Here is a 24904-nt window from a genome sequence, read left to right on the forward strand (position 1 = left end):
TGAAGGCCAGTCCATGCATGTAAGCTTAACATCTAAAGAGGTAGACTGCTTACCTAACATGGAGAAAGTGCCCTGCTCATGACAGACCATAAGCCACAGCTGCCCTCCAGATTCTCTTGCAGGGTGGAAATTAAATAATCAGGGCTCAGCAGCTGTGTTGTTGTCCAATCAGACCATCAGACGCAGGTATTGGACGTGGCAAACTGAGATCTTTGAGATTCACTTAACTACATGTGACTGCCTCTCTAAGAATGTTCTTCACTTTGAACCCAACGCCTAGTACCTGTGGGTGTTGACCCTTAAGGATTATTCTTCAATAAGAAAACAATACACAGAAAGAGGCTGCTCTGAGGTTCTGAGAGAAAGGTTTCTAATTTTATTCCTAAGCAGAAGAACATCAGCCTCTTTCTTTCTCCTGACAACTTCCTTGACTACTTGCTGGTCAGACTGGTGGGAAACTGACCAGCAGGTGGCGCTGTTGGAACAAAATTCATTCATATTAACAGTACATGTATCCCTTAATATCTTGGAATTAAAACAAAATAAATAATGAATGTAAATTACAAAAGTACTTAGAATAACATTCTCATCAATTTTACATTCACTTATTTTAAAGGTTTACTTAACCTTTTATGAAGATGAAGATCCCCACATGAGTGGTCACACCATGGACCCACTCCAGAACCCTCCCCCTCTCCACAATCCCTGTCTATTTCATAAAGCACAAATCACGCTTTTCCATCTCAGGCCCCTCTTCTGCTATGGGGCCCCTGACTGTCATACCCCCTGTACCCTTGATGGCGGCCATGAAATATTGTGCTTTTTGTTACATTACCCTGTTTTAATATAATTTCTCTTTTTCTAACATCCCAAACCAGTCGAAAGTGTCAAACATACAAAAATACAGTTTATTAATATTTGTCCATGGGAATAATGAGTGAGCACAACCTCCCGCCACGTTACACTCACACATATACAAGAATATATACAGAGACAAGCAAGCTAAAATACTTGTGTGCAAAAATGCATTTTTGGGTGATTTTATACAACATAATATTTGTGCATTTGTACTAAAGATTAATTACCTTCTTCACCCAATAAAATGAGACATAAAGGGCCAAATACCATATACAGTGCGCAGCACAGCTCCTTTATGAAACATGTTCCGTGTTAGAGCAAGGGATCACGGGGGAATTTGGGGCACCCTTGTGCAGGTGATTAGTGGCCAGAAATGCAGCAAAGTTAATATATGAATGAAATCTTGCTTTGCGAGGCACCAATAGAGAAACAGATATTGTAACCCCTGTTCTGTTGTAGTTTATGGAGAATGCCTGAGCTGGGGCAAGCAGTATGGCATCTCTTACAGTGTGAGCATAAATATATAGACATTGGGTTATATAAACACCGGATTAAAACATTAGGCGTTAGTGTAAACCAAGCAATATTAGCCCTGCTTTATATAATTCCCAAAAGCTGACGCTCTCTCTCTCATGGGGACTGAATTTAACATTCTAGAGCAGCTTCTTCTGGAAGTCAATGAAAAGGGCTCTGTGTTTCAAGTACACGTCATGTGGTTTTTTTTAAAAAAAAAATGCTGTGAAAATGAGTTTAATCTACATTCTAATCTGGAATGTTAAAATTCTTTCCATTTGGTTGCTAGGGTACATGACCTGGCAACCAAGCTCTGTTTTTATACATTTTTTTAATTGCTCCTCTCTGCCTGTTAATCATTTTTACATGTCAATAATATGGTCTTGTTGTTAGGGAGAATTACTATAACAAAGAAGGCACCTAACTCCATGTCATTAGGGGGATCCAGTCCTGATTCCTCTAATATTATTAAGCGGTAATGTGAAATAAGGTCTCTGAAATCCCCAGACTGGATCATTTGGCAGTCTATACTGAACTACAGCTCCCAGCATCCCTTAAGAGGCTCCGCTGATGGGGGCATGTTGAGGATTGTAGTTGTACAATATCAGGAGGGTGGATTTTGTGCACTGGTGACTCTCCTTTAGTGGGATAGGGTTGCAGGTGAACCGGAGCAATACAAACAATTAAAGTGCCTACACAAAAGTCCAGTGGCCCCAAAGGGCCGCACCAGTTCAGATATCATTCCAGGAGACTGGATATCCATTGGGCAGCAAACAAGTTAATTGTGGGGCATAAACCCCAAAAAAGCACCTTTGAAGTTCTTCAGCTCCATGCAGAGATAAAGTGGAGTTGGGATTTAGGGATTTAGGGATTGAGCTCTTTATCTAACCTGGTGGGAAGGAGAGAGAGAACAAGACTCAGTCAATAGAATTTATGACTCCTTCTCAATAGGAAAGATTTCACTTACTCTCTGATACAGTCTGGGATGTGAATTTGCTCCAGGGACACCGCCATGGACAGATCCTCCAGGCTGCTGACGAACTTCACCTTCTTCCAAAACTTTGAGCTGTAATAGATATAAATATAACTGGAATGAGAGGCCACAAATCCAGGCCACACAGCCCCACAGCATGACGGGACCTCCACCAAATGTGACAGTCGGTAGCAGGTGTTTTTCTTGGAATGTCGTGTTCTTCTTCCGCCATGCAAAGCGCTTTTTGTTATGAGCAAGTAACTCAATTTTTGTCTCATCAGTCCAAAGCTCTTTGTTCCAAAATGCCTGTGTCTTGTGTAAATGATCTTTTCCATAGAACAAGCGAGTGTGTTTGTGTGAGTGCAGAAAGGGCTTCTCATCCCCCTGCCATACACATGTTCTTTGTGCAAATTGTGCTGAATTGTAGAACGATGTACAGATACACCTGCATCTGCAGCAAGATCTTCTTGCAGGTCTTTGGAGATGATCTTTGGCTTGTCTGTAACATTCTCACAATCCTCCGCATATGTCGCTCCTGGATTTTTCTTGGCCTGTCAGACCTGGGTTTTACAGCAACTGTGCCTGTGGCCTTCCATTTCCTGATTCCATTCCTTACAGTTGAAACTGACAGTTTAAACCTCTGAGATAGCTTTTTGTAGCCTTCCCCTAAACCATGATACTGAACAATCTTTGTTTTCAGATCTTTTGAGAGTTGCTTTGAGGATCCCATGCTGTCACTCTTCAGAGGAGAGTCAAACAGAAGCACAACTTGCAATTGGTCTCCTTAAATACCTTTTCTCATGATTGGACCCACCTGCCTATGAAGTTCAAGGCTTAATGAGCTAATCCAACCAATTTGGTGCTGCCAGTCATCATTAATGAGCAGTTACATGCATTCAAATTAGCAAAATTACAAGGGTACCCAAATTTTTGCACAGCCAGTTTCTCACATTAGATTAAAGTTCATAAAACTGAATACTGCTTCACTAAAAATCTTTGTTCAGAAAACACCCCAGTACTCAGATGTTCCTGGGAAATGAAAGACATACCCCCGTTATATTTTTGTTGAAAGTGGAGTAAATTATTATGTAGACTGAGAGGGGTTCCCAAAATTTTTAATATGACTGTAAATAAACAGGGGACCCATTACCTTATAAATGGACGAGTAATTGCCAGCAGGGCTCTGACATACCAAGTAGGGTGCAGTATTAATAACGATTTTAGGTTTTTCTTTAACCTAAGACAAAAAAAAAAAAAAGCACAAAATTAATTGCGCATCATGAATGGGCAGAAAGACTAATACAAAAAAGCAATAAGTCTCTTTCGTCCCTCCCGCGTCACATTTCCTCAGGAGTCGCACTGAGCAGTTACGGGGCCCCTGACTTACTAGAGAATGTGGTAAATGAATGTGAATCCTATATACCATATATACTCGAGTATAAGCCGAGTTTTTCAGCCCCCAATATATGCTGAAAAACTCTACCTCGGGTCAAGCGCAAAACGGTCGCCGGCGTCTAAGAATAGTCACCGGCGTCCAAGAATAGTCGTCGGCGTCCAAGAATAGTTGTCGGCGTCCAAGAATAGTCTCCAAGAATATTCGCCGGCGTCCAAGAATGGTCGCAGGCATCCAAAAACGAGACGCCGGCACCTCCAATGGGAGCAGAAACCCTCCATTTTTTGATTGAAACTTACCAGAAGCTGCTGCATTTCTCACCCTCGGCTTATACTCGAGTCAATAAGCTTTCCCAGTTTTTGGAGGTAAAATTAGGTACCTCGGCTTATACTCGGGACGGCTTATACTCGAGTATATACGGTATATATATATATAGTTACATTTAAAGGATAACTCTAGTTTTTTGGCCTGCAATAAGATGTTCTCCAGACACAACTGCCTGTGTTAAAGGGAAAATAACTACAATATTTATTAGGTTTTTTAATCCCTCGTAAAGCTGAGAGTTGAATTTACCGTCTGCCCGTAGCCTGGTAACAACGCTTGATCCAGCTGATTGGGGAAATTTTGCAGCAAGGAGTAGCACCAACATGTAGTCATCGGCCACCATTAAATCCAACGTCCCTATGATATACCTGAGCGCAACAATAAAGGTCACTCACCTTTGAGTTAACTGTTAGTATGATGTTTGGAGTGATATTTGAGTTATTTAGCTTTTTATTCAGCTGCTCTCCAGTTTGTAATGTCAACTATCTGGTTGCTAGGTTACAAATTACCCTAGCAACCAAGCATTGATTTGAATAAGAGACCTGAAGAGAGGCCTGAATAGAAAGATGAGTAATAAAAAGTAGCAATAACAATATATATGTAGCCTTACAGAGCATTTGCTTTTTAGATGGGGTCAGTGACCCCTCAATTAAAATCTAGCAGAAGTACAAGGCAAGTAATTTAAAAACTATAAAAAAAATAAACAATGAAGGTCAACCGACAAATTACTTAGAATTGGCAATTCTATAACCTCAAAGGCGAGCCACCCCTTTAACCCACCAGTATGTTACTGGGCTGTAGGAGGAACCAGAGAACCTAACACACAGTCTATAAAGGCAATTGTGGGACTACAAATCACAATAACTCTTGTACAATGGGAGTTGCAGTTGTACAATAGTTGTCAGGCTGTGGGTTGAGGGTGACCCTGATGGTATTTAGGAGTTACCTGAATAAGTTGTTCAGCACATACTGATAATCTGGGATGGAATCCTCCGGCAAATAGCAGGATGCAAATATAATAACTGCATTCAGGCCTTCCCCATAATAACCTGCAAGTACAGGAAGATCAGTGTATAATGTACAGAATAGCTGAGGGGTTATACATTTACTCATCCACCGACACTGTGCAACAATAGTATATGTACTACACTGTGCCCAGTGTGCAACAGGCCATAAAGTTACACTCTCCCTTTGCTAATGATACATAAGCACAATTCAGCAGGAACAGTCCCCTAAGTTTGCTCACAGTCTGTACAGAGAGATCCCATAAAACTATGGCAGCATAGGTATTCCTCTGTACTAAGCACAATTCAGCAGGAACAGCCCCTAAGTTTGCTCATAGTCTGTACAGAGAGATCCCATAAAACTATGGCAGCATAGGTATTCCCTGTACTAAGCACAATTCAGCAGGAACAGTCCCTAAGTTTGCTCATAGTCTGTACAGAGAGATCCCATAAAACTATGGCAGCATAGGTATTCCCTGTACTAAGCACAATTCAGCAGGAACAGTCCCTAAGTTTGCTCATAGTCTGTACAGAGAGATCCCATAAAACTATGACAGCATAGGTATTCCCTGTACTAAGCACAATTCAGCAGGAACAGCCCCTAAGTTTGCTCATAGTCTGTACAGAGAGATCCCATAAAACTATGGCAGCATAGGTATTCCCTGTACTAAACACAATTCAGCAGGAACAGTCCCCTAAGTTTGCTCATAGTCTGTACAGAGAGATCCCATAAAACTATGGCAGCATAGATATTCCCTGTACTAAGCACAATTCAGCAGGAACAGTCCCTAAGTTTGCTCATAGTCTGTACAGAGAGATCCCATAAAACTATGGCAGTATAGGTATTCCCTGTACTAAGCACAATTCAGCAGGAACAGCTTTTACTTATTTTGACATTCCAATCTTCAATTCCACAGAGTAGTAATTACTAGTCCTAAGGTTACAGTTACTGCCCAAGTGATTTCAGGATGTGCAATCTGATCCTTTTAATATTCGGCTATCACTTTATATCCCTGTTTCATACTTTTATTTTTAGTCTGTTACTGTGCAGCTTCCCAAGGTCACAGAAGCTTTTCGGATCATCCATAGTTACATAGTTACATAGTTACATAGTTAAATTGGGTTGAAAAAAGACAAAGTCCATCAAGTTCAACCCCTCCAAATGAAAACCCAGCATCCATACACACACCCCTCCCTACTTTTAATTAAATTCTATATACCCATATCTATACTAACTATAGAGCTTAGTATCACAATAGCCTTTGATATTATGTCTGTCCAAAAAATCATCCAAGCCATTCTTAAAGGCATTAACTGAATCAGCATCACAACATCACCCGGCAGTGCATTCCCCAACCTCACTGTCCTGACTGTGAAGAACCCCCTACGTTGCTTCAAATGAAACTTCTTTTCCTCTAGTCTGAAGGGGAGGCCTCTGGTACGTGATTCTCTTTATGGGTAAAAAGGTCCCCTGCTATTTGTCTATAATGTCCTCTAATGTACTTGTAAAGTCTAATCATGTCCCCTCACAAGCGCCTTTTTTCCCCCAGAGAAAACAACCCCAACCTTGTCAGTCTCCCCTCATAATTTAACTCTTCCCTCCCTCTAACCAGTTTAGTTGCACTTAGTCTCTGCACTCTCTCCAGCTCATTTATATCCCTCTTAAGGACTGGAGTCCAAAACTGCCCCCATACTCCAGATGAGGCCTCACCAGGGACCTATAAAGAGACACAATTATGTTTCATCCCTTGAGTTAATGCCCTTTTTTATACAAGAACTTTATTTGCTTTAGTAGCCACAGAATGACACTGCCCAGAATTAGACAACTTGTTATCTACAAAAAACCCCAAGATCCTTTTCATTTAAGGAAACTCCCAACACACTGCCATTTAGTGTATAACTTGCATTTATATTATTTTTGCCAAAGTGCATAACCTGCATTTATCAACATTGAACCTCATTTTCCAGTTTGCTGCCCAGTTTTCCAGTTTAGACAAATCACTGTGCAAAGTGGCAGCATCCTGCATGGAACCTATAGTTCTGCACAATTTAGTCTCATCTGCAAAAATAGAAACAGTACTTTCAATGGCCACCTCCAGGTCATTAATAAACAAGTTGAAAAGCAAGGGACCTAGTACAGAGCCCTGCGGTACTCCACTAACAACACTGGTCCAATTAGAAAATGTTCCATTTACCACCACTCTTTGTAGTCTATCTTTTAGCCAGTTCTCTATCCAGGTACAAATACTATGTTTCAGGCCAACATTCCTTAATTTAACCAGTAACCTTTTGTGTGGCACTGTATCAAATGCTTTAGCAAAATCTAAGTAAATCACATCCACTGCCATCCCAGAATCAAGGTCTCTACTTACATTCTCGTAAAAAGAAATTAAGTTAGTCTGGCAAGATCTATTACGCATAAAACCATGCTGGCACAAACTCATAGTATTATGATTTGCTATGAAGTCCAGTATCTTATCCTTTATTAAACCTTCGAAAAGCTTTCCTACCACTGACGTCAGTCTAACTGGCCTATAGTTTTGAGGCTGAGAACGGGATCCTTTTTTGAATAGAATATTTGAATATACTGTATAATGATGACTTTATACTGGCCTCTTTATATGGACATGGAACTTCACGGTGACTATTTGGTAATTAAACATATATAGAATGGAGATATATTTAATTTTACCTCCATGGGAAATCACTCTCTTATAAGGCTCTATAGCGGTCATGTCAACTTTGTGTTCCCCCATCAGAAATATCCGCCACTTTCTGCCATTTTGGTCTTCCATGTCGGTCACACGGCTCTCCGAGCAGACAGAGTTCTCCGTCCCCTTGGCCTTTGGCAGATCATCTAATAGATGGGTAAAGCACAATCTCTGATCTCACACATTGGTGCAGAATGGCAGCTGGCCTTGTAGTTAAAATAAACAACTCCTTATCTGTAAGCCCAAGACACAGCAATTCATATACACTTTTTATATACACAATTCACATAGCCCTGTGTAGTTGGCTCATGCTGAATACTTGGTCTTCCATGTCGGTCACACGGCTCTCCGAGCAGACAGAGTTCTCCGTCCCCTTGGCCTTTGGCAGATCATCTAATAGATGGGTAAAGCACAATCTCTGATCTCACACATTGGTGCAGAATGGCAGCTGGCCTTGTAGTTAAAATAAACAACTCCTTATCTGTAAGCCCAAGACACAGCAATTCATATACACTTTTTATATACACAATTCACATAGCCCTGTGTAGTTGGCTCATGCTGAATACAGGTGTATATTGCGCCTCTAGGGGGAAGAGGAGGGCCCAACTGATTACATGGTTACAGCCACTGCTTTCTGTCTGCCGAAAATTTAATTTTATTTCATTAACTTCTATAGGGTCCCTGCAATGCAAATTACCCTTTGACCTCAATGCCTGGCAGGGCTCACAATGCCCAAATACACTGAAATCAATTTATCAGTAAATTCTCTAGACTGCCACTAGGTAGCACATGCAATAAAACAAATGGAAGAACTTTCTTCCTCGGAAGATGGCACTGTTGCAAAGACAAGTGAAATCAGCCCTCTCAGCAGTCTTATCTCTCCTCTCTGAATGAACTAGAGCTCAGCAGTACAAGGAATATGAACTGCAAGACATAGGTCTGGGCATGTTATATATATATATATATATATATATATATATATATATATATATATATAGTGAATAAAGTACCCCCTCTTGTAAAATATAAGGATATTATAAGTTACCGAGGAGTTTCATGACCATATAAAAACACGAGGCCGAAGGCGAGTGTTTTTATACAGGTCATGGAACTCCGAGGTAACTTATAATATCCTCATATTTTACAACTGGGGGTACTTTATTAATTATAATACACAAATTTTAGTGAGTCATGTGACAGAAATTACATCACTACTCACCGTTTATAACTGATGACATCACTACTCACCGTTTATAAGGATATAATTTACAGGATATTCATGGCTTTTGTGTATTATAGTCTGATATCATGCACATACATACACATATCAGGAGCACAGTAATATGCTTTGTAGGAAGGTTCAGCATCACTTGCTTCTGTGCAGTACTTACCGTCCCACTCAAATTCAGGGCAGTCCTGTTCTGCCTGTTCACTTGAGGCAATCGACTCTCCGCTATTCTCTAGATTAAAGCTGATAGACGGGGCCGTTTTTTTAAGTGACGGTTTCCACATAATTCCATGGTGGTTGGTGGGCTAGCTGTGTGTCATAGACAGAGAAATTAAATGTGTTTTAATATTTATATATCTACAGTACTTTCTGATCCCCATTGGAAGCAGCAGTCCTGTCCTGCTTTATGGCAGCTGAGATTCTAGCTATCTGTATAACAGAACATTCTGTCCCAGTGGCTGCACAGATCCTATCTGATCCCCTTTGTAAGCAGCAGTTCTGTCCTGCTTTATGGCAGCTGAGATTCTAGCTATCTGTATAACAGAGCATTCTGTCCCAGTGGCTGCACAGATCCTATCTGATCCCCATTGTAAGCAGCAGTCCTGTCCTGCTTTATGGCAGCTGAGATTCTAGCTACCGTATATACTCGAGTACAAGCCGAGTTTTTCAGCCCCCAATATATCCTGAAAAACGCTACCTCGGCTTATACTCGGGTCAATCGCAAAACGGTCGCCGGCGTCTAAGAATAGTCGCTGGCGTCCAAGAATAGTCGCCGGCGTCCAAGAATAGTCGTCAGCGTCCAAGAATAGTCTCCAAGAATATTCGCCGGCGTCCAAGAATGGTCGCCGGCATCCAAAAACGAGACGCTGGCACCTCCAATGGGAGCAGAAACCCTCCATTTTTTGATTGAAACTTACCAGAAGCTGCTGTATTTCTCACCCTCGGCTTATACTCGAGTCAATAAGCTTTCCCAGTTTTTGGAGGTAAAATTAGGTACCTCGGCTTATACTCGGGACGGCTTATACTCGAGTATATACGGTATCTGTATAACAGAACATTCTGTCCCAGTGGGCGGGTTTCTCGTCTTACCTGACTGACTGTTTTCACTGGATTCAAATTCCTCCTCTGTAACTGCCTCTGGAAGAGGCCTGAAACAATAAAGAGGAATAGTAAAAACAAATATTTATATATTGTGTAAGCTTCAGTAAAGCAATATTTAATAAGTTTGGGTACTGGAAGAGTCTGTTTTGGTAAAATGTTTGTAACATCACAGAGTTCATGTCACACAGCAATCTTTGTACCTTCCCCTCCTTCTCACATTTCTGTGCCCTCTCCTTACCGCTGCTACCCACATCTCTGTACCCTCTGGTTCTGCCCAGATCTCTGGTCTTCTCAACTTCTTCCCACATCTGTGCCCTTGCCCTCTTCATCCTGCTCCTCCCCACATTTCTGTGCCCTGTCCCACAGCATCTCTGTGCTCTCTCTCATTCACCCTCATGAATCAAACTACATATGTGCCCTCTCCTGTCTGCTCCTCCCCACATCTCTGTGCCCCTCTTTCCTAAACCTCTGTGCCCTCTGCCCAGATCTCAACTTCTTCCCACATATGTGCCCTTGCCCTCTTCATCCTTCTCCTCACCGCTTCCCTGAACCCTCTTATTTCTGCATCTGTGCCTTCTCTTCTTCTCCCAAAATCTCTGTGCATCTCCCTCCAAGATCCTACCCACATATGTACTCATTCCTCCCTGTGCCACCACTCCTGTGCCCTCTTCCTCCCCTCTCTGCATCTTTGAACCCTCTTCATTTTCTTCTTGCGTCTCACCAAGTGTGCCCTCATACCCTCTTCCTATAGTTCTGTACCCTCCCCCCCCCCAATATTCTCCTCCCCATGGTGTCTTATATGTAAATATGAGGAAATGAAGGCTCCCAGAGCATTAGCCACTGCCAGTCTCTCTTACCAAACATTTAGGCAGAAATCCAAGGTTTTCTGGGGCCCCTAAGGGGCATTTTATATTGGCTTAATTTCTGATGTGGGTAAAGTGCAAGAGGGAGCAGAGCTGAAACCTGGCCCTGGAGATTGTGTACCAGCAATGAATGGGTCTAGTTTGGCACCAGGTATGAATGAAGCAACAAAGGGAGGGGAATCTGGGGGCAGAGCCAACTGTCACATTGATCAGTTCCACTTCAGAGCAATTATACAGATATTGGGCCAAGGATTGAATGAGCTGATTTAAGAGAAGCCTGAGAAAGGCCAGTGGGGAGGAGATTCTGTAGCAGCTCAATGGCACAACCGGATCCAACAGGAAGGAAGAAAGTCATCTCAGTCAGTGTCATAGAAAACCTGTCTATTATCTGTCTATTATCCGCATCACACCTATTTTATTTAATCTTATATAAACTGCACGGATACGTCACATTGTGTAACACCTCTTGTAACCAGTCGTTTATATGTATGGAGTCACTTGTTGTATAAAGTAGCTGCTCTATCCAGTTCCCAGGGTCTAGAATATCCCCCCCACGCATAATTATATACAGGCCCGGATTTGCGGCAAGGCCGCATAGGCCCGGGCCTAGGGCGGCAAAAAAATAGGGGCGGCGTGCCGCCCAGCCGCATTATGGGGTCGTGTGCGTCCCCATTCAATTACAGCAGCTGCGCCGGCGTTTTTTCGCCGGCGCGCTGGGAAGGGGAGGTGTCGGTGGGCGCTAGGACCTCGCGGCCGCCTGATCGGACCGCGCGGCCTAGGGGCGGCCGGCAATGAAATCCGGCGCTGATTATATATAGTATTATGTACTGCTTGTCCCTCATGTCTAGGCTTTACGGATTCACTGATACCATGTGATACACAGGGGGTCATTTATCAACACTGGGCAAATTTGCCCATGGGCTGTAACCCATGGCAACCAATCAGATTGCTGCATTCATTGTTCTACTTGCAGTTGGCTTTAGAAAGCTAATCACTGATTGGTTGCTATAGGTAACAGCCCATGGGTAAATTTGCCCAAGGTTGATAAATGAGCCCCATTCACATAGAATGATGGTTAAGTGGGAGGAGCCTGTAACAAGTAGTTTATGTGAGGGGTTCCTCATATCTACGTGTGTTTTGCCCTCACTGATTCACTGATACCATGTGACACACACACATAGAATGATGGGTAAGTGGGAGGAGCCTGTAACAAGTAGTTTATGTGAGGGGTTCCTCATATCTACGTGTGTTTTGCCCTCACTGATTCAGTGATACCATGTGACACACACATAGAATGATGGGTAAGTGGGAGGGGCCTGTAACAAGTAGTTTATGTGAGGGGTTCCTCATATCTACGTGTGTTTTGCCCTCACTGATTCACTGATACCATGTGACACACACACATAGAATGATGGGTAAGTGGGAGGAGCCTGTAACAAGTAGTTTATGTGAGGGGTTCCTCATATCTACGTGTGTTTTGCCCTCACTGATTCAGTGATACCATGTGACACACACACATAGAATGATGGGTAAGTGGGAGGAGCCTGTAACAAGTAGTTTATGTGAGGGGTTCCTCATATCTACGTGTGTTTTGCCCTCACTGATTCACTGATACCATGTGACACACACACACATAGAATGATGGGTAAGTGGGAGGGGCCTGTAACAAGTAGTTTATGTGAGGGGTTCCTCATTTCCTATTCCCTTCACATGGCAGTGGACACTTTAGGGTTAATCCCTCCTGTCTGTGGACGGAACAGGAATTAGTAGCAAATAAAAGGAGGCCCCTCCCCTCTGCCGCCATCTTTTTTTCTTCCTGCAAACTCCCCCCTTACGTGCCAGTGCAGAAAGCATCTCATGTACTGAAGCTCCGGGACCGAGCTGTCGCTTGTGGGAGTCTCCGGAGGGACTGGCGAGTCCTTGGCCATCCGTTGCCTATCAGCGTGGTAAGCCGCAATGCCGGACACAACCGGCGCATGCGCAGTAAATTCGCTGACGGACCCTTCCAAAATGGCGGAAAGGTAATGCGCATGCGCAAGATTCAAATAAATGCGGAAGCGGGGAAAAAACGCCTGCGATTCTTCGCTCAGCGTTCGTTCTCCCCTCGTTTTGCTGCCACACAGTGTTAGTGCCTGCTGTTCTGTGAGAGGGTGCAATCTGTAAGTATTATACTTCTATTCTATACACGCTGAGCCTAAAGGACGGAACCTTTTCTAAAAGCTTCACTTTTTTTGCAGTGACTGGTGTAATGAGCTTAAGACGCTCTCATTCAGGCTCCAGGGGGTGAGTCCTGTATCATTTTTTCTTCAATCTGCAATGAGGAAAAGAGAGATGCATTTACAAATGGAAACTTTTTCTTTTTCTACAGAAGTTCCCCAAATAGACTGGAGCAAAGGAGGAAATCTCACAGAACGGAATGCATCTACTGTGAAGATCCTGTTGTGCCAAACAAGAAAGTATGCAGAAAATGCATGGATGAAGCAACAGGTGTCAATTCTAAACAATTCACAGACCTAATGGATTGGATGAAGGAATCCTTTAACAACTCCATGTCCAACATGGTTTCCGAAGTAACCAACAAAGTCCTTACCAACATCAACTCTGAACAAGACAGTGCCAGTGGGAGAGTCAGCTCCAAACAGACCAGAGAAAGAGAACATTCCACATCAGAAGGTGAACTCTCGGATACGGAAACGGAGGAAGAGGAATGTGAAATGCCTTTGGATATGGTTGAACCACTTATCAAAGCAATCAGGAAGACTTTAAACCTTAGAGATGATCCCATTCCCTCTAATAAAGACAAGATGTTTAAATCCTCATCGAAAAGAAACCACCTTTTTCCCATACATGAAGTCATCAAAAACAGTATGGAATCTGAATGGGAAACGCCAGACAAAAAACTGACACTCCCAAGGAAATTAAGAAGTTATTCCCCTTCGCGGAACAAGATTCAAAAATATGGGACAATGTCCCGAAAGTAGACGCAGCCATCACCAGAGTTGCAAGAAGAACCACTCTACCAGTGGACGAGGGGGTGTCTCTAAAAGACACTATGGAAAGGCGTCAGGACTCCACACTCAAAAACTTTACCTGGCTAATGGAACCATCTGCAAAGCGGAAGTAGCTAATACTACGGTTGCCAGAGCCAATAAAATCTGGATAAACGAATTGGAACATGCCATAAAATCGGGTGTGGAAAGAAACAAACTCTTAGAAATGATCCACGACATAAAAGTGGCCAACGATTACTCCGCTGAAGTTTCCTTAACAAATGTGAAACTAGCAGCCAGAACTATGGGTTTGGCCGTCTCAGCAAGAAGATCCCTGTGGCTCAGACACTGGAATGCAGACTCGCAGTCAAAACACAACTTGTGTTCATTGCCCTTCAAAGGAGATCTACTATTCGGTACCAAACTGGATCAAATCATCTCCAAAGCCTCGGCGGGGAAATCTGCCTTTCTTCCACAAGAGAGAAGAGAGAGAAAATTTCAAAACAGGAATCAAAAAAATTCCTTTCGGGACGCCAGACAATACAGACCGGGGAAATACAATACCAGACAATGGAAAACCAGGAGCCAAAACTTCCAAAACCCCCAAGGTTTCAAAAGAGACCTCAAAACTGATAAAAATAAAGCATGAAGGTGCGAGAGTCCAACTGTCTTATATAGGCGGGAGACTAAAAGATTTCAAGGCAGTTTGGGCTCAAGAAATCCAAGACGAATGGGCAAAAGATATAGTATCAAAAGGATACCTTCTAGAATTTGCAAAAAAACCCAAGTCCTCTTTCACCTCATCAGACAGACCAAGATCAAAGGAGGCAACTACACAACTAAAATCCATCATAAAAAAGTTACTACAAAACAAAATAATCTCCAAAGTACCACCAAACCAAAGATTCAAAGGTATTTACTCCCACCTTTTCCTCAAAAGAAAGGCGAATGGGGAGTTCAGAGTAATTCTAAACCTAAAACATCTAAACGAACATCTCAAAGTCCCAACTTTCAGGATGGAAACCTTAAAGTCAATTGCACTATCCCTTTCCACAAAGGATTGGATGATAAAACTAGACCTACAAGATGCCTACCTACACATCCCCATCCACTCAGATCACACAAAATACTTCAGATTCAAGACCTTGGGGGAACATTTCCAATATACAGCCATGCCATTCGGACTGGCCACAGCCCCAAGGATATTTACAAAAATCCTAGCACCTGTCTTGGCGAATCTAAGAATAATGGGGATACAAATCTACGCCTATCTAGACGACATCCTCCTGAAAGCTCAATCAAAACCTCTATTGCTGGCTCACCTCACCACTACAACCCATTACCTGTCAAAATTAGGCTGGATCATAAACTGGGGAAAATCCATGATAATCCCATGTCAGAGGATAGAATACCTGGGCACGATCTTAGACACCAGGGAAATGACCCTCAGCTTGCCAAAGACAAGGGCAAAGGACTTAAAGAAAAATATACAACAACTCATTCTTCATCCCATTACGACAGTCAAGATCTGCCAAAGCACAATAGGGAAAATGGTCTCCACCATAGATTGTGTCAGATGGTCGAGGATACACACTCGGAGTCTCCACTTCAATTTCCTATCTCAATGGAACAAGAACCCCAAAACACAAAACCAACTAATATTTCTCACAGAAAAGACCCTACAAAGCTTGAGATGGTGGTTACAAGAGAAGAACCTTCGAATACCTATGCCACTACAGATAGACTCATGGACCACAATCACCACAGACGCCAGCAGTCTGGGATGGGGAGCTCACATGGGGGTCCACAAAACCCTAGGGTGGTGGAACACAGAAGAGAGTCAAAGATCCTCAAACTGGAGAGAATTAAAGGCAATTCACCTAAGCTTACTGGCATTCAGCCCTCTCATTCAGGGAAAAGCGGTCTGGATCAAATCAGACAACACTACAGCAGTGAGGTACATCATGAAACAAGGGGGCACAAGATTTTGGAATCTGTTAGCCTTGACCACAACTATTCTAACTTGGGCAGAAAACAACCTCTTTCTCCTCAAAGCTTCCCACATAGCGGGAAAAGACAATGTGATCGCAGACAAACTAAGCAGAACTCTCCCCAAGGGAGGGGAATGGGAACTGAGCCAAAAAATCTTCAAAATGATTTGGAAAAAATGGGGACCCTTCAAAATAGACCTAATGGCCTCCAGATCCAACACAAAGATGGAGAATTTCTGCTCTTGGAAAAGAGACCCGAAAGCCTCACTGACAGACGCTTTTTCAATAAAATGGAATTGGGGCCCCCTTTACATCTTTCCCCCGTTCGCATTGATTCAGAAGGTAATTACAAAAATCACTCAAGACCAAGCAAATGTGATCCTGATTGCCCCTTGGTGGCCGAGACGAGTTTGGTTCCCTCAACTTCTCCACCTATCCAAGGGGAATTATTGGAAACTTCCAAACCATCAAGACCTTCTAACACTGAAATCTGTGAACTACCCTCATCAGGAGAAGCTAGCTCTAACGGCATGGCGCTTGAAAGGGACAAACTAAAATCCCTAGGACTGTCAGAAGGTGCCATAAACACCCTACTAGCTGCCAAAAAATCAGCTACCACAGAAAAATATTTCAAAACCTGGGAAAAGTTCTCAGAATGGTGCAGGAACAACAATTCTTCTCCCATGTCCAACTCAGAAACTCAAGTGGTAGAGTTCCTTCAAAAGGGTGTAGACCTAAGCCTAAGCAATTCCACCCTTAAAGGACAAATTACTGCAATCTCCCACTTCTCGGGAATCCGCTGGAGTTCCAATCCTCTCATCAAAAGATACTTCCAAGCGCTTAAAAGAATCAGGCCGGCAACTAAAACAAGAGTTCCCCCTTGGGACCTCAATCTAGTACTAAAGGCCTTGACCTCTACTCCATTTGAACCCATGGACAAAGCACCCCTAAAAATTGTCAATTTAAAAATGACATTTCTGATAGCTATCGCTTCAGCCAGAAGAGTCAGTGAGATACATGCTCTCTCAATGGGAGAGGACAAAATCACATTCTCTCAAGATAAGGTCATACTAAGAACTCGTGAAGGATTCACCCCAAAGGTAATTTCCAAATTCCACACGACTCAGGATATTATCCTGCCAACATTCTTTGAGAATCCTAACTCAGAGGAAGAAGAAAAATGGCATACGCTAGATGTGGTGAGATGTTTAAAAATCTATCTCGACAGAACCAAAGAGATAAGAAAAACTGACTCTTTACTGGTTATAACTCAAGGCACGAGAATCGGTAACCAACCTTCCAAAAACACTGTGGCCAATTGGATAAAAGAATGTATCCATATGACATACTCAAACCAGTCATCTTCAGTACCCTCTAAAGTTAAGGCACACTCAACCAGAGGTACAGCGACATCCTGGGCACTCAGGGCCCAGGTACCATCAGAGGACATATGCAAAGCAGCAGTATGGAGTTCTTGGAACACATTCGTCAAACACTACAAATTTGACCTTTACTCAAAAAGTCTTTCCAACTTTGGATCCTCAGTACTTAACAGTGTATTGAATGAGTAAAATTGCATTCCCACCCTCATTGTTGTTTGCTTTTTTACGTCCCTAAAGTGTCCACTGCCATGTGAAGGGAATAGGAAAACGGAAAATCAAATCATACTTACCGAGATTTTCTTTTCCTAGACCTGAACATGGCAGTGGACAAGGCTTCCCAACCCTCTATGGGGGAGTTACAGAAAAGTCCAAAAGATGGCGGCAGAGGGGAGGGGCCTCCTTTTATTTGCTACTAATTCCTGTTCCGTCCACAGACAGGAGGGATTAACCCTAAAGTGTCCACTGCCATGTTCAGGTCTAGGAAAAGAAAATCTCGGTAAGTATGATTTGATTTTCCGTTATCTACGTGTGTTTTGCCCTCACTGATTCACTGATACCATGTGACACACACACATAGAATGATGGGTAAGTGGGAGGAGCCTGTAAAAAGTAGTTTATGTGAGGGGTTCCTCATATCTACGTGTGTTTTGCCCTCACTGATTCAGTGATACCATGTGACACACACACATAGAATGATGGGTAAGTGGGAGGAGCCTGTAACAAGTAGTTTATGTGAGGGGTTCCTCATATCTACGTGTGTTTTGCCCTCACTGATTCAGTGATACCATGTGACACACACATAGAATGATGGGTAAGTGGGAGGGGCCTGTAACAAGTAGTTTATGTGAGGGGTTCCTCATATCTACGTGTGTTTTGCCCTCACTGATTCACTGATACCATGTGACACACACACATAGAATGATGGGTAAGTGGGAGGAGCCTGTAACAAGTAGTTTATGTGAGGGGTTCCTCATATCTACGTGTGTTTTGGAGCTACAAAAAGGGGCGGGGCAGGTGCACATAGTGAGGTCGACCTGAACACACAGATCTATTGGGTATCACATTGGCTTGTACATCACTAGCAAACAGTATTATATGAGCTTAAACCTCTGGACAATTGATTGTACTAAGCAGTACACACACACACCTATATATATATATATATAGTGAATAAAGTACCCCCTCTTGTAAAATATAAGGATATTATAAGTTACCGAGGAGTTTCATGACCATATAAAAACATGAGGCCGAAGGCCGAGTGTTTTTATACAGGTCATGGAACTCCGAGGTGACATAATATCCTCATATTTTACAACTGGGGGTACTTTATTAATTATAATACACAAATTTTAGAGAGTCATGTGACAGACATTACATCACTACTCACCATTTATAACTGATGACATCACTACTCACCGTTTATAAGGATATTCATGGCTTTTGTGTATTATATATATATATATATTGACCCTTGTAAATAAAACACACTGCTTGCTCTTTGAGTAAGAAAAGCCCCTTGCAGTAAGTTCACCCCAGAAAAAAATGTATTTTTGTACAAACAACCCTTTCTGACAAATGCAAAACTGGCAACTAAAACGTTCCACTCCGCACTGCAGATCAGTCTCGTAGGGCACCACAAAAAGGGCCGTTTAAACGCACATCTGATTGGTTGCCATGGGTTACTAGATGTGGTTTTGTACACAGGTCCCCACAGCCCAAAACATATATTTCCACATTTAGAGATAAATGTAATAATAACAACGGACGGGTTACTATATGTTATTTGCTAAAGATACGACAACAGGCCAAGTCATATATAAAATGAGGCTTTTCTTACCTGGGGAAATCTTCATGTTGCCATTCCTCCTTCAGCTCCATCTCATCGATACCTGTGAGGGCAGAGGCCTGAGGCCCATTGCATTTACTGGAGCCGCTGAATGGAAACAAGGAAATTGGCTCCATTTTGTGTCAGTTTTGCCATTTTGGGACATCGACCGCTATTGATGCCAAGAACATGCCCAGCTCTGCCTTATTTTAACATTTTTTTTATCACCCAAATGAAATCCATAACCTGCGAATCCATTTAGTGACTATATAGAGTAGGGATGCACCGAATCCAGGATTCGGCCGGAATTCGGCCTTTTTCAGCAGGACTCGGATTCGTCCGAATCCTCCTGCCTGGCTGAACCGAATCCGAATTTGCATATACAAATTAGGGGTGGGGAGGGAAATCGTGTCACTTTTTGTCACAAAACAAGGAAGTAAAAAATGTTTTCCCCTTCCCACCCCTAATTTGCATATGCAAATGAGGATTCGGTATTCGGCAGAATCTTTCACGAAGGATTCAGGGGTTCGGCCAGTTCCAAAATAGTGCATCCCTAATATAGAGGCTTGCTGCAGACTTCACTGGTTTCTGTGCGGCCTTGCAGAATGCGTCTTAATTAAGGCATTCACACAGGGAATCTACAGTTATCCTGTTTCCATAGATGTATCCGTTTAGTGACATTCAAGGAAATGAAAACATGAGCATTATTTGGAATTTTTGTGGGGGATATTGATTTGACAAGAAATTAACAAATATCCCACAATCAAGAGCCCATCCGGGCATACTTGGAGTTGTAGTTCAACGCTTGCCACATCCCTTTAAATACACATCTTGCATGGCTAATTAGCTATTCACGCACATGCATGCTGCCGACTGTGCCGGTTTCTGTGCAGCCACGCAAAGGCATTTGTAAGCAACAGCTTTTTATCCCTTGCTGAAGTGACACAGGCAACTAGTGACTGGGAAAGGATTAAAGTAGGCAAACTGGGGTTACACTGGAATAGGGAAAGTAGTACTTACGGACAAGGACAAGTCAGCATGCAGGAAGACTCGGTACAGCCTATCTGGGAGTTGCTGACATCACCCATCTCAGGTAGCTGGGAGTTTTATATATTACAGACGTGCATCAGACAGGCAGTAGAGAAGTCATTCCTGCAGCTCCTGTGCTTTCCAGTGAAGGGATGATCTACCCAGCAGCACCCCCTCATTACAGTCACACTTCGACTTACCTCTCCTGCTGTGGTTCTTCTTGCCCCTGGAGGTAGGTGCCCATCTTGTCTATAGAAAGGCTTTGGGAGACACAACACAACAACACTGCATGGAGCCGCGGCTACACACCTACTGCAAACTGGTTTTTCCACCTGCCAGACCTGTATTTTCCTTTCTAAATCAGCTGAGCTCCTCATTCATGGGCAGATCGGCCGTAATGCTCGCCGCTTTAAAGGAGAACTAAACCCTAAAAATGAATGTGGCTACAAATGTCCTATTTTACATAGTGAACTTATTGCACGAGGCTAAAGTCTGAGCTTGTCAATAGCAGCAATGATCCAGGACTTCAAACTTGTCACAGGGGGTCACCATCTTGGAAAGTGTCTGTGACACTCACATGCTCAATTGCAAATGGTCTCAGAATATCCCTCTCTACATCATACTAAGGGCCTTATTTATCAAATATTTAAACAAGTATTTCAATAAAAAAAAAGTCCGAACAAACTAGATTCCATGATTGGACCTTCTTTATGATTAAAAAAAAGCACAATTTAATCAAGCAAAATTCAATTAAAATCAAGCAAAATTTAAATTTCTTTTTCTGCATTGCTCAATTTTTGTTTTTGACTTTTTCCCCAAAAGTCCGAATTTTTTGAGGTTTTTTTGGATTTTGACTTTAATAAATAAACCCCTAAAAGTTAACTTAAAGGTGAACAGCCACCTTTAATGCGGAGTATCTCTGCTGTATTTACATTGGCCAATGTCTATAGTTAAAGGGGTGGTTCACCTTCACATTCACTTTTAGTATGTTATAGAATGGCCTATTCTAAGCAACCTTTCAGTTGGTCTTCATTATTTTTTTTTTCTTTCTCTTTAGGAATTAGTAGCCTTCCTCTTGTAACTCTTTCCAGTTTTCACATGGGAGGGGTCACTGACCCCCAGCAGCCAAAAACATATTGCTCTGTGAGGCTACCATTTTATCATTATTGCTTTTTATTACCGTACCTCTCTTTCTATTTAGGGTCTCCACTGTTCATATTCCTGTCTCTCCTTCAATCCACTGCTTGGTTGCTAGGTTAAATTGTACCCTAGCAACCATATAACTGCTGAAATTTCGAACTGGAGACCCATACGAGCAAGGTGGGGCCATAGGCTGAGGGGACTAGTAGTGGGCACAAACACAGAGCAGCGTTTGCCCTAGTTACACACTACAAGGTAACGCCTTTATATAGCGGAGGTTGGACCCTGCAACTGGAGACCTGGGCACCCGAAAGAAAACAAGAAAGACACCAGCCAATAACAATGCGGAGCCACGTTTAATTAAACATCAATTGATTCAGTTACAAAAAAAGTTGACTCGAATTTCATTAAAGAACTGTAGAAAATGAAGGTGTGACATCGCCCCTGTGTTATTCGGCACTCACAAAGGGTTAAATAGTTCCCATATCATTATCAGAACACAGAGGCCCCCCCCCAGTCATTGCATAATAATAATAATTATGCTGCATATGGGCACATAAAGTAACATAACACATGCACAGTGTACTTTTTGTCTAGTAACCCCTAGCAACCCACTAGCAGGTAGTACATACAGGCCTGGTGTTTGCAGCTATGGTTGTTGGTGTAACAATGCAGAAAAATCCACAAAACTGCCCTTAATACATGTGAGCAAACTCAGGGACTGTTCCTGCTGAATTGTGCTTAGTACAGAGGATACCTATGTACCATAGTTTTATGGGATCTCTCTGTACAGACTATGAGCAAACTTAGGGACTGTTCCTGCTGAATTGTGCTTAGTACAGGGAATACCTATGCTGCCATAGTTTTATGGGATCTCTCTGTACAGACTATGAGCAAACTTAGGGACTGTTCCTGCTGAATTGTGCTTAGTACAGGGAATACCTATGCTGCCATAGTTTTATGGAATCTCTCTGTACAGGCTATGAACAAACTTAGGCGACTGTTCCTGCTGAATTGTGCTTAGTACAGGGAATACCTATGCTGCCATAGTTTTATGGGATCTCTCTGTACAGACTATGAGCAAACTTAGGGGACTGTTCCTGCTGAATTGTGCTTAGTACAGAGGATACCTATGTGCCATAGTTTTATGGGATCTCTCTGTACAGACTATGAGCAAACTTAGGGACTGTTCCTGCTGAATTGTGCTTAGTACAGGGAATACCTATGCTGCCATAGTTTTATGGGATCTCTCTGTACAGACTATGAGCAAATTTAGGGGACTGTTCCTGCTGAATTGTGCTTAGTACAGAGGAATACCTATGCTGCCATAGTTTTATGGGATCTCTCTGTACAGACTATGAGCAAACTTAGGGGACTGTTCCTGCTGAATTGTGCTTAGTACAGGGAATACCTATACTGCCATAGTTTTATGGGATCTCTCTGTACAGACTATGAGCAAACTTAGGGACTGTTCCTGCTGAATTGTGCTTAGTACAGAGGAATACCTATGCTGCCATAGTTTTATGGGATCTCTCTGTACAGACTATGAGCAAACTTAGGGACTGTTCCTGCTGAATTGTGCTTAGTACAGAGGAATACCTATGCTGCCATAGTTTTATGGGATCTCTCTGTACAGACTATGAGCAAACGTGTATTGGTATTAGAAGAAACATAAGCAATGTCTGCCTATAAAGAACATATGCCTTTTCAATGGATAGGAAAGCCCTGCAACAGGAATATCATTAGACAAACACAAAGGGGAAGTGTTATTGTGCCTTTACCATATACTGAACTGTCTGTTTAGACTACCGTGCTGCTATATATAGACCCTGCAAGGAAAATACTGTGAAAATGTGTTTTTCTTTTACAATACATAGGCCAGAGCTGTATTACTGGCAGCGGCCTATAACGGGGGGCTCACAAAGCCATAGGAAAGGCTCGCAGATCCCAAAGCCTCTTTCCTGCCATTGTAAGTTACAATCATTTCTCTCTCTCTGGGTATTAACTATTTCTATACTGCAAACAGCCTTATTTTATAGCTGATCATTCCAAGGGACCCCCCAGTACTGTAGCATAAAGGGGAAACTCAATGAGAATTTGTATTTCTCCTTGTTTATTAAAGGCTGACTAATAAATCCCTGATCTGTGACACTGCAATGGAATAAAGAGAAGGAATATCAGGTGCTCGTTACCAGGCGCACCCTTAATTAATTAATTCTGGGACATAACACTTGATTTATTTCCAGTCTGCCCAGCTGAAGGCCTGTTTACTTTCCTGCACACAGAACTGCTTGTGTATTGGCTGCCACCTGCTGGTCATAACAGTCAGCTCAGAACAGGTATGTAGGACTTTAAAGGAGAAGTCAACCTGTTTGTGACTTTCGGCGCATTCCGAAAAAAAGATTGAAAACTTTGTGACTTTCGGGCACATGCGCAGTTGGAGGAATTTGCCGGTACAGAGGTACTGCACATTCGCCCAAAAGCCACACAGTTTTTGAACTTTTTTTTGGAAACTTAGTGACTTTAGGCGCATGCGCAGAAGATCCTTACCGATGAGTGCCTCGTACTGTGCATGCGCCAAAAAAGCTGGTCAAAGCAGGAAGAAGAAAATGGTGCCCGTGAACTCCGCAGCAGAGAACCTGCACCGAGGGGTGAGTAACAAGTTAGGGGCATCTGCCCAGGGGGGGGGAGGGCCTACACAGGGGAGGGTTTTTTCTCCTTTAAAGGGATACTGTCATGGGAAAAAATGTTTTCCTTTTCAAAACGCATCAGTTAAGGGCTCTTACAGACGAGCGTTTTTACCTGAGCTCCCCTGCGTTCCGTTTTTCTGCGTTCAGCCGCAGGGGCGCGCAGGAATAGACGCATTACATTTTTTCCAATGGGGCTGTACTCACACAGGCACATATAGGCGACGAACGCAGGTTGAGACACAACATGCTGCATTTTTCCTGTGTTCGGCGCCTACACGCGCCTGTGTGAGTACAGCCCCATTGGAAAAAATGTAATGCGTCTATTCCTGTGCGCCCCTGCGGCTGAACGCAGAAAAACGGAACGCAGGGGAGCGCAGGTAAAAACGCTCGTCTGTAAGAGCCCTAATAGTGCTGCTCCAGCAGAATTCTGCAATGAAATCCATTTCTCAAAAGAGCAAACAGATTTTTTTATATTTAATTTTGAAATCTGACATGGGGCTAGACATTTTGTCAATTTCCCAGCTGCCCCCAGTCATGTGACTTGTGCTCTGATCAACTTCAGTCACTCTTTACTGCTGTACTGCAAGTTGGAGTCATATCACCCACCTCGATTTCCCCCCCAGCAGCCTAACAACAGAACAATGGGAAGGTAACCAGATAACAGCTCCCTAACACAAGATAACAGCTGCCTGGTAGATCTAAGAACAACACTCAATAGTAAAATCCAGGTCCCACTGAGACACATTCAGTTACATTGAGTAGGAGAAACAACAGGCTGCCAGAAAGCAGTTCCATCCTAAAGTGCTGGCTCTTTCTGAAATCACATGACCAGGCAAAATGAGCTGAGATGCACCTACACACCAATATTACAACTAAATACACTTGCTGG

General features: G+C 42.8%; 1 pseudogene; it reads right to left on the reverse strand.

Annotated features, from left to right (window-relative positions):
- Positions 1-894: 894 nt before the first annotated feature.
- On the reverse strand, positions 895-20690 carry bnipl.S (annotated as a pseudogene).
- Positions 20691-24904: the final 4214 nt, after the last annotated feature.

This window comes from Xenopus laevis, chromosome 8S (assembly GCF_017654675.1).
Source record: "Xenopus laevis strain J_2021 chromosome 8S, Xenopus_laevis_v10.1, whole genome shotgun sequence".
Classification (NCBI taxonomy): domain Eukaryota; kingdom Metazoa; phylum Chordata; class Amphibia; order Anura; family Pipidae; genus Xenopus; species Xenopus laevis.